We start from the raw sequence: 18319 nt of genomic DNA, 5'->3' as shown, positions 1-18319 counted from the left end.
CCTACAGAAGGAGGTGTAGTGGAAAGAGCCTAGACTGTGGTCCTTCCCCATCGAGCCCTTCCGATAAGTGCACTGAAGCTCACTCCTCAGCCCATAATTCTACATTCTGAAGCATGCCAGTCAGCAGCATTTTCTTAGGAGCATCTCACTGTACAGGAATACAGGAAGACCAACAAGTTTTGTGCAGACAAAGGGTGTCTTTCACTGAGTTGATATCTTTCCAGCAGCACTTGATTCTGTCTCTATGCAAGTCCTTGGGAAAATCCTACAAATTATGTAGCTGGTGGGGGTGAATTGAGACAAGATCTCACCAACCTTTTCCACACCCTCCTGGCAAATCCACAGTCTTTGGAGTGAAGTTAGAAAATGTCTCTTAAACACTTTTGGGAATATTCATCCCATAGATTTCCATTCAGATGCTGCAACTACATTATAATTTTCTCTTTTTTTTATCTGAGTTGCTTCCATTTCCCCATCAGCAGTGTTTGTTACCCATCCCTGAATAATAATTTATTAGTAAATGTGCTGTAAGCTACCTCGATACAAGTTTAGCCTCTTAGCCTCGTTGACTGGCTTTTAAGGGTCAGGAAATTTTTAATTGGTCGACTTTGTGAAATTAATAGCCGGACTTTTAATCTGAGAATTTTCCATTAGCCACAGACAGAGAGAAAAGATGCCAAATGCAGATAAATTACTGAATGAGTCTGTTAAATGCTGTGAGTTTGTGGAACTGGAGTATGAACAATTTATACAATCCTCTCTGGAACGGGTTGATGAAAGTGGGCCACTCACTGGGGACATTTGCACAATGTTTAACCTAATGAATTGGAACAACATCCCTGCCTTTCCAATCAGACAACAATGAGCCTGGATCCGCTTGATGATACAGACCAGGGGAGGCACAGCAGTTGTCATTACTGCCTCACATCTGTAGGGACCTGGATTTGATGCTGATCTTGGCTGCTGTCCATGGAGAGTTTGCATTTTCTCTCAGTGACTGCAACAGTTTCCCCTCAGCTTTCTGTTCTTATTTCAATGCTGTACTTGCCAGTAAATTGGCCACTGTATATCGTTCCTTAGCAAACATTAGCAACATAAACCCCGAAGGGAAGTTGATGGGTGTGTAAAAGAGAATGTGCAGAGCTGAAAGGAAGTTAGAACAATTTAATAATAGTGCTGAGGTGAAGATGGTTGACAGCTTCCAGTTCTGAGGTGTAAATGTCACCAAAAGCTTCACCTTGGTCAACCAGGTAGACACCATGGCCAAGAAAGCACACCAGTGCCTCTATATTAGATTATGAGAACACTCAGTCCTCTTTTATTGTCATTTAGAAATGCATACATGCATAAAGAAATGACACAATGTTCCTCCAGAGTGATATCACAGAAAAACAGGACAAACCAAAGACTAACACTGACAAAATCACATAATTATATGCAGCCCCCCTGGCCACCCTCAGGGTCGCTCGGCTCGCTGTTGTCTAGGGAAACAGCCTCGGCCCCGCCAAACTGGGTAATTCGTTTGTGTGGATGCTGTGTGAGGTACCCCACCCCGCCCAAATAACAGACATTACACCAGATGCAATTAAATGATTTACAGTTTATAGATATTACTGGAACTATATAATTAAAAGAGAATAAAATATAAAAGGAAAATAAAAGGCGCCACACTTATCAAAGTTCAATCTCTTCGTGCACAAAAACCGTTGGAGCTCAAGGACCTTCTTCTTCACCCTGTGACCCCTCGGACCACCTCGACCGGCCGCCTGGAACCAACAACGGTGGTCGACCAGACGCTCCACACGAGTCCATCTCCGTCTCCTCGCCGAACGTACCGCTCGGGGTCCGACCCCGTTAGCGGACTCACAGCACCTGGTCCATCCTCTGTCTCGCTCTCCCGCCTTCTGCCCCAAAACCCCGCGCATACAGTATCTTCAAATACACCAAAACCATAACAACTATCCCAATTGGTTAATAGCACCCTCTTATCACCCTCTAAACCACAATAAGCTGCTAGCGCAAACTTTCTCAGCGTTAAAGCACAACAAAGCCGCATTCCCCAGATTAACATAACAAAAACGCCATTTTAATTAGCCTCCGCAGTAACATAAAAATCGAAACCCCCTTACATATAACATATAGTTACAGCAGTGCAAAGCAATACCATAATTTGATGAAGAACAGACCATGGGCATGGCAAAAAAAAAGTCCCAAGTCCCGATCGGCTCCCGAGTCCCCGATAGCAGGTGGCAAAAGGGAGAAACTCCCTGCCATAAACTTCCACGCACCGACAACTGCCGATGCATTGGAAGCACCCGACCACAGTCGACACTGAGTCCGTCAGTCTGAAAACTTCGAGCCTCCGACTAGCCCCTCCGATACAGTCTCCCAAGCGCCATCCTCCATCGAGTGCCTTCGACCTAGCCCCGGCCGCTGAAACAAGCAAAGCCGAGGATTCGGGGCCTTCTGCTCCGGAGGTTCCGGTTACCACACAGTAGCAGCGGTAGCGAAGTGGGCATTTCAGAAGTTTCTCCAGATGTTCCTCCGTACTCTCACGTCTGTCTCCATCAAATCAGAATTGTGCATGGTACCCTACTTGACAGGTTACAGATATCATTCACCGGAGAGGCCGCGCGTGCTGCGTCGCGTCGCCATCTTCTTCTCCTCCTCCTCCTCAGACAGGAAAGTTGGCATATCCCTTTGAGCAACACCACTTTTTACTGATCCACGATTGAACACATCCTAAATGGATGATTCACAGCTTGGTATGGCAACTGTATAGGATACAGTTTCGGTATGGCCCAAAACTGCAACACTGTTCATTCCATCAAGAGAACCAGCCTACCCTCCATGTACTTTGTCTACGCTCGCTGCTGCATTGGGAAAGCATCAAACTTAATCAAAGAATCCTTCCACCCTGGTTATATTCTCTTCCCCACACCCTTCCATTGGGCAGAAGGTACAAGAACTTGGAAACACATCAGAAGGCACAAGAACAACTTTCATTCCACTGTTATCAGACTCTTAAATAGACCTTTTGTACAATCAAGATGAATTTCTCACACTAGCTCATCATTTTCCATGCACCTTGCTCGTCTACATGGATTGCACTTTCTCTGTAACTCTAATATGCATTATGTTGTTTGTTCTTCCTTTCTATTAACTCAATGTAGTCATTGTCATAGTCATAGTCATACTTTATTGATCCCAGAGGAAATTAGTTTTCATTGCACCATAAATAATAAATAGTAATAGAACCATAAATAGTTAAATAGTAATTTGTAAATTATGCCAGTACATTATGAAATAAGTCCAGGACCAGCCTATTGGCTCAGGGTATCTGACCCTCCAAGGAAGGCGTTGTAAAGTTTGATGACCACAGGCAGGAATGACTTCCTATGACGCTCTGTGCTGCATCTCAGTGGAATGAGCCCCTGGCTGAATGTACTCCTGTGCCCAACCAGTACATTATGTAGTGGAAGGGAGACATTGACCAAGATGGCATGCAACTTAGACAGCATCTTCTTTTCAGACACCACCATGAGAGAGTTTAGTTCCATCCCCACAACATCACTGGCCTTACGAATGAGTTTGTTGATTCTGTTGGTGTCTGCCACCCTCAGCCTGCTGGCCCAGCGCACAACAGCAAACATGATAGCACTGGCCACCACAGACTCGTAGAACATCCTCAGCATTGTCCGGCAGATGTTAAAGGACCTCAGTCTCCTCAGGAAATAGAGACGGCTCTGACCCTTCTTGTAGACAGCCTCAGTGTTCTTTGACCAGTCCAGTTTATTGGCAATTCGTATCACCAGGTATTTGTAATCCTCCACCATGTCCACACTGACCCCCTGGACAGAAACAGGGGTCACCAGTACCTTAGCTCTCCTCAGGTCCACCACCAGTTCCTTAGTCTTTTTCACATTAAGCTGCAGATAATTCTGCTCACACCATGTGACAAAGTTTTCTACCGTAGCCCTGTGCTCAGCCTCATCTCCCTTGTATTAATGTTTTGGAAAGATAGCATTTCACCGTCTCTTTGTACATGTGACAATAATACACCTATTACCAATTAGCAGTTAAATAAATAAGAAGTAATGGGACCGATAGGATTGTTATTCTTGAAGCTGGGCAGAGACCTGATGAGCCAAATGACCTCCCTTTGTGCTCTAATGAACAAGTATTGACCAGGCATGACTGTCCATTGTTTTCCTACATAGACAGTAAAGAGAATTTAGAAGCAGGTGTGGTCTCAAGTTGCTTCCTCCGCAACATATGGTGCTTAAGTAATAAACTGAGCAAAGTGATCTGTGGATAGACCTGATAGTTAGGGAGCTTGTAGCAGGTTGTGCTGAAACTGTACAACGAGAAGTTTATTGCTTGTTGCTGAATTGTCAATCCGTCAGAAACATCTCGTAATTGAAGGTTAAAGCAATAGTCTGTAACTTCCTTTGCACTTGGGGGCAATTCAATGTGGCAGAATCAAGGCAGAGTGAGGCAAGGCAGCGAGCCCATCACAAAGGGTGAGGAAGAACTGAGGTTTGTTTGGTTTAAGCAATGGACTGAATTGGAAAGGTTAGGTGCAGGCCAAATTAAGATGGCGAGGTCCAAGTCCCAAAGCATATCGAGCTGGCTGAACCTGATGTTTGGACAATGATTTAAGCACTATGCTGAATTGGAAAGGTCATGTACAGGGCGAATTGAGGCAGTGAGGTCCATGTTCCCGAGCATATCGAAGCAGCTGATCCTAATTGTTAGACAACGATTGATGCAGTGGGCCAGATTCAAAAGGGCCCCATTCTGTGCTGAACTAAGGGTCTGCAGGTAGACTCCTGTGGACTTCGGTTCAGAATGTCCAGCTCTTGGCTCCATCCCTCCCCCTCCTGTCTTCTCCTATCATTTTGGATCTCCTCCTCCCCCTCCCACTTTCAAATCTGTTACTAGCTCTTCTTTCAGTTAGTCCTGACGAAGGGTCTCAGCCCAAAATATGGACTGTACCTCTTCCTAGAGATGCTGCCTGGCCTGTTGCATTCACCAGCAACTTTGATGTGTGTTGCTTGAAATTCCAGCATCTGCAGATTTCCTCATGTTTGCTATTTTCTTCTGTTTATTGTTTGCATGATTTGTTTTCTTTTTCACTGCACACTGGATGCTTGACAGTCTGTTTTTTTATGGGTTTTTTGTTTCTTTGTTTTGTGGCTGCCTGTTAGGAGATGAATCTCAAGGTTGTATAATGTATAGATACTTTGATAATAAATGTGCTTTGCACATTTGAACCTTTTGAACTTTGAATCACAAGGACTGGAAACTACGCCTGATCATAAGACCATAAGACTTAGGAGCAGAATTAGGCCATGCAGCTGATCGAATCTGCTCTGCTATTCCATCATGGCTGATCCCAGATACCACTCAATCCCATACAACTGCCTTCTCGCTATATCCTTTGATTCCCTGACTGATCAGGAAACTATCAACTTCTGCCTTAAATATACCCATGGACTTGGCCTCCTCTGCAGTCTGTGGCAGAGCATTCCACAGATGTACTACTCTCTGGTGAAAAAAAAAATCCTCCTTTCCTCTGTTCTAAAAGGTTGCCCCTCAAGTTTGAGACTGCCCTCTAGGTCTGGATATCTCCATATCTTACCCTATTTAGTCCTTTCAACATTCCGTAAGTTTCAATGAGAGCCCATGCATTCTTCTAAATTCCAGTGAGTACAGGCCCAAAGCTGCTAAATGCTGCTTATATGTTACCCTTTTCATTCCTGGAATCATCCTCATGAATCTCCTCTGGACTCTCTCCAATGACAACACATATTTTCTGAGATATGGGGCCCAAAACTGTTGACAATACTTCAAGTGCAGCCTGACCAGTATCTTATAAAGGTTCAGCATTATCTCTTTGCTTTTATATTCTATTCCCCTTGAAATAAATGTCAACATTGCATTTGCCTTCTTTACCACAGACTCAACCTGTAAATTAACCTTCTGGGAGTCGTGCACTGGGACTCCTAAATCCCTCTGCACCTCTGATGTTTGAACCTTCTCTCCATTTAAATAATAGTCTGCACTATTGTTCCTTTTACCAAAACCCATTATCATACATTTCCTCACACTTATTTCATCTGCCACTATTTTACTCATTCTTCCAATTTGTCTGAATCCTGCTACAATTGTGTTGCTTTCTCAGCACTACCTACTTCTCCACCAATCTTCATATCATCTGCAAACTTTGCCACAAAGCCATATTTACGTTATCCAAACCACTGACAAACAATGTGAAAAGTAGCAGTCCCAATACTGACCCCTGAGAACACCACTAATCACCGGCAGCCAACCAGAAAAGGCTCCCGTCATTCCCACTCACTTCCTCCTGCCTATCAGCCATTCCTCTATCCATGTCAGTACCTTTCCTGTAATGCTATGGGGTTTTATCTTGTTAAGCAGTATGATGTGTGGCACCTGATCAAATGCTTTCTGAAAATCCAAGTACGAGACATCCACTGCCTCTCCTTCGTCCACCTTGCTAGCTACTTCCTCGAAGAACTCTAACAGATTTGCCAGGCAGGATTTCCCTTGACTTATTTTATCATGAGGCTGAAGGGTCTCAGTCCAATACACTGACTGTTTATTCCCCTCTGTAGATGCTAACTAACTTGTTCATTTCCTCAGCATCAGCAGGCACTGGAGATCGAGACTACTGATCTTGTGGTCAGTGACCGAGATCTGCAGGCCCATTGAATGAGAACTAGTAAACACCCCCCAACCCATCACCAAATTGGCAACTCCCCCCAGGTTTGTATGTCTCAAGATTGGTGATCTACGTGATAGGAGTCACAAGGGCCAGTGACCACCCCAGAGCACCCTGACCCCCAGGTCAGTGAGTCCTGAGTCCAGAGTCTGTTCAAGTCCTGAGTTCAAAGTTCTGGATTGACGAGATCTGGGATTGATACCAGAGGTTGAAGCCCAAAGGTTGAAGTCAAATGACAATGAGTCCAGAAGTTGAGGCCCAATGCTCAAAGCCCCTCAATTGGTGTGTCTGGAAGTTAGAGGACCGACGTCTGTCAGTTTAAGCCCAGTGTCTGCGGGTCTGAGAGTCCGCGGCCTGTCCTGTGATTGAAGTCCTGATTGTGCGTGTGAGTGGGTGGGAGGGTTGGAGGGAGCAAAGGGACTTGTTTACTGTTGTTGTTGTTTTGGGGGGATTTTTGTGGCTGTTGTTGTGGTTGTTGTTTCTGTTTCTCAGCTGAACATGCCATGTTGGTGGCGGAATGGGTGGCACACTTTTGGGCTGCCCCCAGCACATCCTTAGCTTTTATTACTTGTTAACGCATTTCATTGTATGTTACAAAGCAACACCAAGCTATCTATGGTAAAGCTTTTGTTTTCTTCAAAAGTACTTCATATGTAATTGTTGGAGATGGAATTAAAGAGGACGTATAAGAGACAGCACAGGAACCCTTCCATAATAGCTACGCATAAAATGCTGGATAAAGTCAACCAGTCAAGCAGCATCTCTGAAGAGCAATGGACAAATCACGTTTTGAGTCGAGACCCTCTTCAGGGGAGATGGCCAGAGGGGAGGAGAGGGAGTAAACAAGAGCTGACAGGTGATAGCTGAACCCAGCTGAACAGGAGTGATAGGCAGATGGAACAGGGAAGAGTGAAGGTGGTGATAGAGGCTGCCAGTGGAGGCACCAAAGGGTTGTAGATGATGGAATCAGATTAGAAAGGAAGGTGGAGCAGAAAGAATGCAGCAAAGGCCAATCTAATTGATTCCTGATGAAGAGTCTTGACTCAAAATGTCAACTGTCCATTTCTCTCCATAGATGCCCCCTGACTCGTTGATTTCCTCTGGTATTATGGTGGTGAAATACTTTTACTGGAGGTTGATGCCTTACAGTAATCTTCTTGTTAAAGCTGACAGAAGATACGCTTCCCTTTCCCTCTACCCATCCTGCTCTAAGCCAGATCCTGAATAAAATTCACCAATGTTCTAATGAGCTTGGACTCCAAAATAATCCCAGCTCTGCTTCCCTGGCATTTCTTGGCTCTGTAGCCTGCCTGCTGACATCTGCTGATGAGTGACCAGTTCAATTTTGCTGACTGCAGTAACTCTGACTGTAGCTCTTGCACTGACTGCATCAAATCTGGCTATAGCCCCTACTCTGATTGCTTCAACTGTGACAGTAGTAACATTGTACTGACTACATTTACTCTGCCCTGACCGTAGTTCCTGCACTGACTGTAGCACATCTGACTCTGTACTGCATACAGTAACTGTAGGCCCTCCTGTGTTGACCACATTAACGTTGACTGCAGGTTCCACACTGACAACAGCAATCCAGTACTGAGATAAACTGAAACTCAGTTCCTCAGCAGCATTTGCTTTGCAGTGTCTGTGCAAATTTCTGGATTGGTTGAAGTGGGTGGCAGGGTTTATTATCGTCACATGTACCAAGATACAGTGAAAAACTTTGCCACTCAAACAGTTCATGCTATATACATAAGTACATCAAAGTACGTAGGTATGTGAGAAAAACAGAAGCAAAACATCATATAGTAGCTACAGTGTTGGTAAACAAATAAAGTGCAAGTGCTGTTTTTTCCTCAGTCCCTCAATACTGCAGTCCAATGCCATCGGAAAATTTTCGGTTGCTGTGAGATTCAAACCCACATCATTGGTCTAGAGTTATGAATTTTCACCTGTGAAATATTATTGGCAAGATTAATTCTGAATCACCATGCTAACTCTTTAGCCCTGAACTTGAACGTAACATTGTCCAGTGATTATTGCTATTTCAGGTAAACACAGAAAGCTTTGACAATAATTCATTTAAGCATGCACATCACTTACTTGCGACCTCCGAAACTCCTTTCGCTTAAATGGACCCTTAACCAGTATCAAGAGAGAAGAGATTTGCATTTTGGCTGCATGAATACAATTGTAGATCCTAATTTTGAGAGACGAGTTTCAATCAACCTTCACTTTAATTTTCCATGCTTTGCTCAATGATATTATATCCTTCCAAGCTTTTTCAATTAAATTTGTAACATTCTGCAATTTCTTGCATTGTGAGGCATATCTAATTATTTTTGAAAAGAATATTAAGTTTGCTTGAATCCATTGTTCGGTGCAGAGTCAAAAACCTGCTTTTTCTGATAATCTCTCCGACATGACTTTGTGCTTAATTTTATCAGAATTCAATACCTTTTGCTAGGTTTGTCAATTTAGAGAATTTATCGACCTAATTTTTGCATTAAATTTAAATGAATAATACACCCTGCATGAATCCTTCTTTCATGATCTTGAACCTAGCATACCCTCAGTGGCCACTTTATTAGTTACAGTAGGCACCAAATAAAGTGGCGACTCAGTTAATGCTCATAGTCTTCTGCTGCTATAGCTCATCCACTTCAAGATTCAAAGTGCTGTGCATTCAGAGACTACTGTGCTTTACATGCTGGTCCAGAGAAACTTTGTCTCTTTTGACGGTATACACATATATAGTTAAATGACAATAAACTTGACTTGACTCGACTTTCCCATTACTTGAGAGTCTCCAACTGTGGATTCACACACATCTGTAATTCATTCCCTGGTGATCCATTCGTTTTAGCTGCACCATGTCCTCTCATGTTCAGTTAGTGGAATTGGAATTGGAATGGAATTCATCTGCATGTGTCTTTATTTGAAGTGGGATACTGAGTGATCCAATGGGTTGGATGACACTAATGAGTAATTCTTATGGAGAAGCGATGGCCAAATGCAGTGCATACATCATTTCCCTCCAGACTCTTACACATGTCTAAGTGGGAAGTAGAGAATGAACTCTCACCATTGAGCCTGGGGCAATCTATAATTTACTGGACTGACGGTACATGTGCACTTCTTATCTGGCCCCTCAGCTTCTACGCATTTGCAGACTGCCCTAATCACTTAAATGGAGTTGCAATAATTAATAAGGTAACTTTAGCTGCATTTTTGCCTATGTTTCTCTATTCCTTAATAACTTCAAAAAATTAACTGAGAATACAAGAAGTAACGATGAAGCTCTTTGTGCTTGCCCTTTATGCACTGTGTCATGATCTGATCTGTATGAAAATTATGCAAGACAAGCTTTTCACTGTATCTCAGTACATGTGACAATAATAAACCAATTCCATTTCCAGTTCTCTACCTATTAGTAGGGTCGTGGTTTACACATACCAGTGTAACATGTTATTGAAAGCATTTAAAAATAGAAAACTGGCCTTTGATAGTCGGCTTGCAACATGTATCTAAGACTTCAGAATGTGCTGCCAAGGTTGCTGGTGGAACAGAAACAACAGAAGCATTTAAAAGGCTTTTAGGCACAATAATAAGCAGAGAATGGAGGGTTGTGCAACATGGGAGAAGAGATAGGTGTCATTAGTTTACTTAGTTTGGAAGAACATAGTGGGCTGAAGGGCTCTGCTGTTTTATGTTCATCACTATCAGTGAGGCTGCAGCACTGTTACCCACAATTTACTGATTGCCTTTCTAATAATGACACATTCATTCCAACATGTTTAAAACCATATGTTTAAGACCGTAAAACATAGGAGCAGAATTAGACCTTTATGCTCATGGAGTCTGCCCTGCTAGTTCAAGGATTATGCAGAGGGCAGCTGGCAAGAGTCGCTATGATACTGGTGCCAACGCAGCATATTTTCCAACCCTAACTGAACACCTTTGGAATGTAGGAGGAAACAGGGACACCCAGAGAAGCCTTATCCGGTCATAGGAAGCACGTACAAACTCTTTGCAGAGGGAGACAGGAATTGAACCTCAATTGGTGATCACTACAGTGCCATTTTTGTTGCATCATTGCTGGGGTATGTTTATGGAGTACTCAAGCATTTTACTCACTTTGCCCCCTTGTTATTTATTCTTAATCATTCATAATTGCAGCAATATTTTTCTTGGCAAAATCTACCTCTGATTTGTTAATTCATTCCTGTATTATCAACTGAGCAATTGTGTTAAGTCATGATCCCTCATAATCATAAAAAAACACATAAAAATTACTGTCTTTGCATTCTGTGGAATGTTCATGCTTTAGTATTTCTGTAATTGAATCACACAATCTTCAGACTTTAATATGTCACTTCAAATGGTCAACAGTAAAAATTCAGCATCAGCATTGGAAACCATGAAGAATTGGGGGTGGGGGGACATCAGGACTTCATTCTTTCAAATGTTGCACTGGTTATGGCAGAGCTTTTTAGCCAGTTTTTTTTTTGGACTGTTAACCTCCAGGCTGAGCCCACTGCTAGTGTTCAGCCTCCTCTTGGGATGGCATACTGGATTGATTGACCTTCTACACAGATTCACATAGTTATTCAACACAGAAACAGGCTCAGACAGATACAGACTCCCAGATTAAACCTATAAACCTTTCCAATCCATGTACCTGTCCAAAATTATCAATGTACATGTGTCAGCCACTTCCTTTGGCAGCTCATTCTGTACATGGACCACTCTCTAGATGGGTCCCTATTAAACCTCTCCTCTTTCATTCTAACCCTATCTCCTCTTGATTCCCCACACCTAGGAAAAGGTACCATGTGATTTCACCCTACCTTTGCCCCTCGTGGTTTTAGACACGTTCTGTTCCGCAACCACTCTGTGATTAAGCACTCCCTGTGTTCATTACCTATGTAGAGCTGCTGTTGTAGCCCCAGCAAGGGCTCAGTCCTGATATACAGTGCAGTCTGTGTGGAATATGTACATTCTCCTCGTGGCTATGTAGAGTTTCCTGATTATTCCAATCTCCTCCCACGTGGATGATCAAAGAAATGGAAGGCTCTGTAGGAGGGAGGGAGGCATTAGATTGATCTTAAGGTAGGTTATAAGGACGGGACAACTTTGAGGGCCAAAGGGCCTATACTGTGCTGTGGTATTCTAAAGTCCTGGAGTTCATTGGTTGCTATAAATTGCCCATTATGAGTGTATGATCCAGCAAGAGATAATAGGACTGGGGAGTGGGGGGGTGGAGTGGGAATAAAATGGGAATAGTGGAAGATTAGTATAAATGAGTGATTGATGTGTTGTATGAGTCTAACCAAATCCTTCCATTATTCTCCAAATATGGCTTGCATTGCACATGAAACTCATTCATAACTCATTCAGTATCATGACTCCCTAACCTAAAAGATTCAGATGGACTTGAAACACAAGAACAGGGGGCACATTCTACTCCTGTAACATGTTCTGTCATTCAATGAGATCATGGCCAATCAGTGATGCAGATCAACTAAACAGAGATATAGAGCATAGAACAGTACAGCTGAGTGTACGTCTTACAGACCACAATGTTGTGCTAACCTACTCTAAGATCAATGTAACCCTTCCTTGCATATAACCCTCCTTTTTTCTTTCATCCATGTCACTTAAATGTCCTTATGTATCTGCCTTTACCACCACTCCTGGCAGTGCATCCCATGTACTTACCACTCTCTATGTAAAAAGCCTACTTCTGATGTCCTCTCTATAACTTCCTCTAATTACCTTAAAATTATGCCTCCTCATATTAACCATTGCCACCCTGGATGTCCACTCAATCTATTCTCTCATCACCTTATGCATCTATAAGGTGAGATGACCATTAGCAAAGAGAAATTTCTTAGCTCAGGGGCATGTACTTGACACCTTCAGAGCTCTCTTCCCAGGGAGCTCATGGGTGCTCACCTATTGAGTTACATGCAGGTTTGGGATAGACAGATTCCAGGATTCTGAGGAAATAATTTTCTCTGAGGTATGGCATTGAGATATAGGATCAGCCATTGACTTTGTTGATTGATGGTGCAGGTTCAAATAATAATTTGCAATTCTAGTTCTTGCATTTCTGATAAATTGGTAAGTTGGAAAATTGTATTATTATTTTATACATTCTGAAGTATAGTGAAAAAAGTAATGCTATTCATTCAGATAATTTCATCACATCAGAACATTGTGTAATGAGAGAGCTATGGATGGTGGTAAACCCAAGAGCAGAGTAAGGTCTAGTGTACACTCAGACTCAGAACAAACAAGGCAACACAAACAAAATCCAAAGGCAGAACCACAAACAGTAGTACTAAAAATGGAATTCCGACAGCTGAGAATTGAGTGCTCAGCATGAGACCTTTAAGAGCAGACTTTCCACGGAGGACTGTGGCAGGCAATAAGTGGCAGTCTGAGTCTTAAAGGGGCAGCAGCAACTAACCATACTCCGGGGAATTGGAGTGCTGAAACTTGGATGCCTGCTGCTGCCAGGTCTGGAGCATGACACATTGAGGTAGAACAAGGAAAATGCTTTTTAGCAAAAGGAAAAATATATTGTTACAGTTACAGAGAAAATGTAGTGCAGGCAGACAAAAAACGTGAAGGTCATGGCAAGGTAGATTGTGATGTCATTCCATCTTATTGTACAAGAGGTCCGTTCAATAGTCTTATATCAAAGGGGTAGATGCTGTGGTATGTGCTTTCAGGATTTTATATCTTCTGCTTAATGAAAAGAAGGAGAAGATCAAATTCCATGGTGGGAGAAGTCTTTATGTTCCCCGCTTACAGAGGCCATGAGGAGTGTGTTACGGGCAAGCCAAAACAATCAGCATCTAGTGGTTAGCTGAAACCAATCCCAGGCAGACTTTCACTGATTGGTCATTGTCCCGGTCCAGTACTCAATTGCTCTGGGGTCAGCTATTTACATAATCGTACTGGGGAGTGTGAGTTAGAGTTGAGCTTTGAGACTGAATTAAGGGTTATTTTGAAATTTAGCTTGTTCTGTTGTCTGGCTTTAAGTCTCATCACTATTTATAGGTGAGCAAACGCAACAAAGAGTAGAGTCCCCGGAGGGGAAGGCTAGTTTTCACTATGTCCACAACTCTGCAGTTTATTGTGCTCTCAAACAGAACAGGATGCTTCTTTGGTGCATCTGTAAGATTGGTGAGGGTCAATGGAGGGATGCTGAACTTCTTTAGTCTCCTGAGGAAGTAGAGCAACCAGCGTGTTTACTTGACCCTGGTGTCTCTGCAGAGCATACATGTCAGTATATTTATTAATACCATTGGTAATCACAGTTAAACTTAACAGCATCAATTACTTTAACAGTATTCCAATGTTCTCTTATTCTCTATAAGTGGAATGATTTTCTAAACTCATTCCTGATAGGTCTGGCTCCATTTTCAAAAGATAACCATTATAGTCAGTTACCTCACTGATGATGTAGATTTCTCTCACCCAGCCAATTCAGTCCAATCAACCTGAAGCTTTCTGAGAAGGGTGAATCCCAGCCTCTTTTACACTGCACTTTTTTCTTTGTTCGTCTTGATGGTCTTTCCAATATTCAGTTGTAAGATTGTTGACTGTTGAAGTTAAGTTTGTTGATTGTTTCCATGCCAAGCATTCTCAAATATTGGTTTTGCATATGCCCAGTCTCTGAATCTGAACTGTGATGATTGTTCAGAGTTCAGAATCAGGTCTATTGTCACTGACATATGCTGTGAAATTTGTTGTTTTGTAGCAGCTGTACAGTGCAATGCATAAAAAATACTATAAGTTACAAAAAGAAATATATAAAAAGTAAGTAGTGTAAAAAGGAAGCAAAATAGTGAGGTAGTGTTCAGAGGCCATTCAGACATATGAAGGTGGAGGGGAAGAAGCTGTTCCTAAAATGTTATGCGTCCACAGGTTCCTATACCTCCTTCCTAATGGTAATGATGAGAATGCAGTAAACAGCCGATATTTCAGACCGTGACCCTTCAGAGCCTGAAGAAGCGTCTTGGCTCAAAACACCAAATGTTTACTCTTTTCCATAGATGCTGCCTGACCTGCTGATTTCCTCCAGCATTTTGTGTGTGTTGCTACCTATGAACCTAGTTCAGCTTCTAGTGTGGAAATGCAGACTCTGCGGAAATATCTTTACCACACTCCAATCACTCTGTGATGAGAACATTAAGCACAGGACAGGCATCAATGCTCTATAGACAAGTCTGAATATTCACCTAACACCTGAATTGGCTGATCCTTAGCGACTAACAACTCATCCGTATCTGTCCATGGAACCACTGGGGTAAATTCAGTCCTAAACAGAGATATCTACTGTGACAGAACAATAAGTTGTCAATTCATCTGTCTAAAAGAAGAGTATTTGAATCATGACGTAAACCCAAAGTAATGTAACCATTTGACATATAAATGCATTTAAAAGCTTCCAGTGATTGTAGCTTTGAAATAAAAGCAAGCAAAAGTGAAACAAAATGTAAAAAAAATTAAAATAACCTTTGGTGTAACAAAATAGCAAGGAAGAATATATCCTATTTTATAGTTGGTTTAATATTCTCCCATTCACATGCCATGCTTCCAGGATCATTGCTTCCAGCCCCAAAGCAATTTCCTCATCTTTCAGCTACTTAAAATCTTCATATCAGCTGTAAATTAACGTCCTTTTTATGTCTTACATGAGTTTCCTCTTTACCTAATTGTCTCTTCTCATCTGAAGGATGTTCAGAAATTTAGAAGAAAACGTGGATGAATCTGGGCACACAGTTACGTTATTTGTCAATAGAAAAGCAAAAGATAGCCCAATGGTTCGGTGAAATACGTGACCAGAATCTTTGCTCTGTTATTTTCATCTGTTAGATTTCACTTCAATTTCAGCTTTAAGGAAGTTTGCGATAATTTGGGAAGATGCGATGAGGTGAGGATAAATGCGTGGCTGAGGGATTGGAGCAGGGGGCAGGGATTCAAGTTTTTGGATCATTGGGACCTCTTTTGGTGCAGGCGTGACCTGTACAAAAAGGACTGGTTACACTTGAATCCTAGGGGGACCAATATCCTGGCAGGGAGATTAGCGGGGGCTACTGAGGTGACTTTAAACTAGAATGGTTGGGGGGTGGGAATCAAGTTAAAGAGGCTAGGCGTGAGGAGGTTAGTTCACAACAGGGGGATGGGAACCAGTGCAGAGAGACAGAGGGGTGTAAAGTGAGGGTAGAAGCAAAAAGTACTAAGGAGAAAAGTAAAAGTGGCAGGCCGACAAATCCAGGGCAAGCATTAAAAAGGGCCACTTTTCAGCATAATTGTATAAGGGCTAAGAGAGTTGTAAAAGAGCGCCTGAAGGCTTTGTGTGTCAATGCAAGGAGCATTCATAATAAGGTGGATGAATTGAAAGTGCAGATTGTTATTAATGATTATGATATAGTTGGGATCACAGAGACATGACTCCAGGGTGACCAGGGATGGGAGCTCAACGTTCAGGGATATTCAATATTCAGGAGGAATAGACATGAAGGAAGGGGAGGTGGGGTGGCGTTACTGGTTAAAGAAGAGATTAACGCAATAGAAAGGAAGGACATAAGCCGGGAATATGTGGAATCGATATGGGTAGAGCTGCGTAACATTAAGGGGCAGAAGACGCTGGTGGGAATTGTGTACAGGCCACCTAATAGTAGTAGTGAGGTCGGAGATGGTATTAAACAGGAAATTAGAAATGTGTGCAATAAAGGAACAGCAGTTATAATGGGTGACTTCAATCTACATGTAGATTGGGTGAACCAAATTGGTAAAGGTGCTGAGGAAGAGGATTTCTTGGAATGTATGCGGGATGGATTTTTGAACCAACATGTCGAGGAACCAACTAGAGAGCAGGCTATTCTGGACTGGGTTTTGAGCAATGAGGAAGGGTTAATTAGCAATCTTGTCGTGAGAGGCCCCTTGGGTAAGAGTGACCATAATATGGTGGAATTCTTCATTAAGATGGAGAGTGACATAGTTAATTCAGAAACAAAGGTTCTGAACTTAAAGAGGGGTAACTTTGAAGGTATGAGACGTGAATTAGCTAAGATAGACTGGCAAATGACACTTAAAGGATTGACGGTGGATCTGCAATGGCAAGCATTTAAAGATTGCATGGATGAACTACAACAATTGTTCATCCCAGTTTGGCAAAAGAATAAATCAAGGAAGGTAGTGCACCCGTGGCTGACAAGAGAAATTAGGGATAGTATCAATTCCAAAGAAGAAGCATACAAATTAGCCAGAGAAAGTGGCTCACCTGAGGACTGGGAGAAATTCACAGTTCAGCAGAGGAGGACAAATGGCTTAATTAGGAAGGGGAAAAAAGATTATGAGAGAAAACTGGCAGGGAACATAAAAACGGACTGTAAAAGCTTTTATAGATATGTAAAAAGGAAAAGACTGGTAAAGACAAATGTAGGTCCCCTGCAGACAGAAACAGGTGAATTGATTATGGGGAGCAAGGACATGGCAGACCAATTGAATAATTACTTTGGTTCTGTCTTCACTAAGGAGGACATAAATAATCTTCCAGAAATAGTAGGGGACAGAGGGTCCAGTGAGATGGACGAACTGAGCGAAATACATGTTAGTAGGGAAGTGGTGTTAGGTAAATTGAAGGGATTGAAGGCAGATAAATCCCCAGGGCCAGATGGTCTGCATCCTAGAGTGCTTAAGGAAGTAGCCCAAGAAATAGTGGATGCATTAGTGATAATTTTTCAAAACTCGTTAGATTCTGGACTAGTTCCTGAGGATTGGAGGGTGGCTAATGTAACTCCACTTTTTAAAAAAGGAGGGAGAGAGAAACCGGGGAATTATAGACCGGTTAGCCTAACGTCGGTGGTGGGGAAACTGCTGGAGTCAGTTATCAAGGATGTGGTAACAGCACATTTGGAAAGCGATGAAATGATCGGACAAAGTCAGCATGGATTTGTGAAAGGAAAATCATGTCTGACGAATCTCATAGAATTTTTTGAGGATGTAACTAGTAGAGTGGATAGGGGAGAACCAGTGGATGTGGTATATTTGGATTTTCAAAAGGCTTTTGACAAGGTCCCACACAGGAGATTAGTGTGCAAACTTAAAGCACACGGTATTGGGAGTAAGGTATTGGTGTGGGTGGAGAATTGGTTAGCAGACAGGAAGCAAAGAGTGGGAATAAACGGGACCTTTTCAGAATGGCAGGCGGTGACTAGTGGGGTACCGCAAGGCTCAGTGCTGGGACCCCAGTTGTTTACAATATATATTAATGACTTGGATGAGGGAATTAAATGCAGCATTTCCAAGTTTGCGGATGACACGAAGCTGGGTGGCAGTGTTAGCTGTGAGGAGGATGCTAAGAGGATGCAGGGTGACTTGGATAGGTTGGGTGAGTGGGCACATTCATGGCAGATGCAATTTAATGTGGATAAATGTGAAGTTATCCACTTTGGTGGCAAAAATAGGAAAACAGATTATTATCTGAATGGTGGCCGATTCGGAAAAGGGGAGGTGCAACGAGACCTGGGTGTCATTATACACCAGTCA

Source organism: Mobula birostris, chromosome 21, assembly GCF_030028105.1.
Source record: "Mobula birostris isolate sMobBir1 chromosome 21, sMobBir1.hap1, whole genome shotgun sequence".
Classification (NCBI taxonomy): Eukaryota; Metazoa; Chordata; class Chondrichthyes; order Myliobatiformes; family Myliobatidae; genus Mobula; species Mobula birostris.
Note: the sequence above shows the minus strand (reverse complement) of the source record.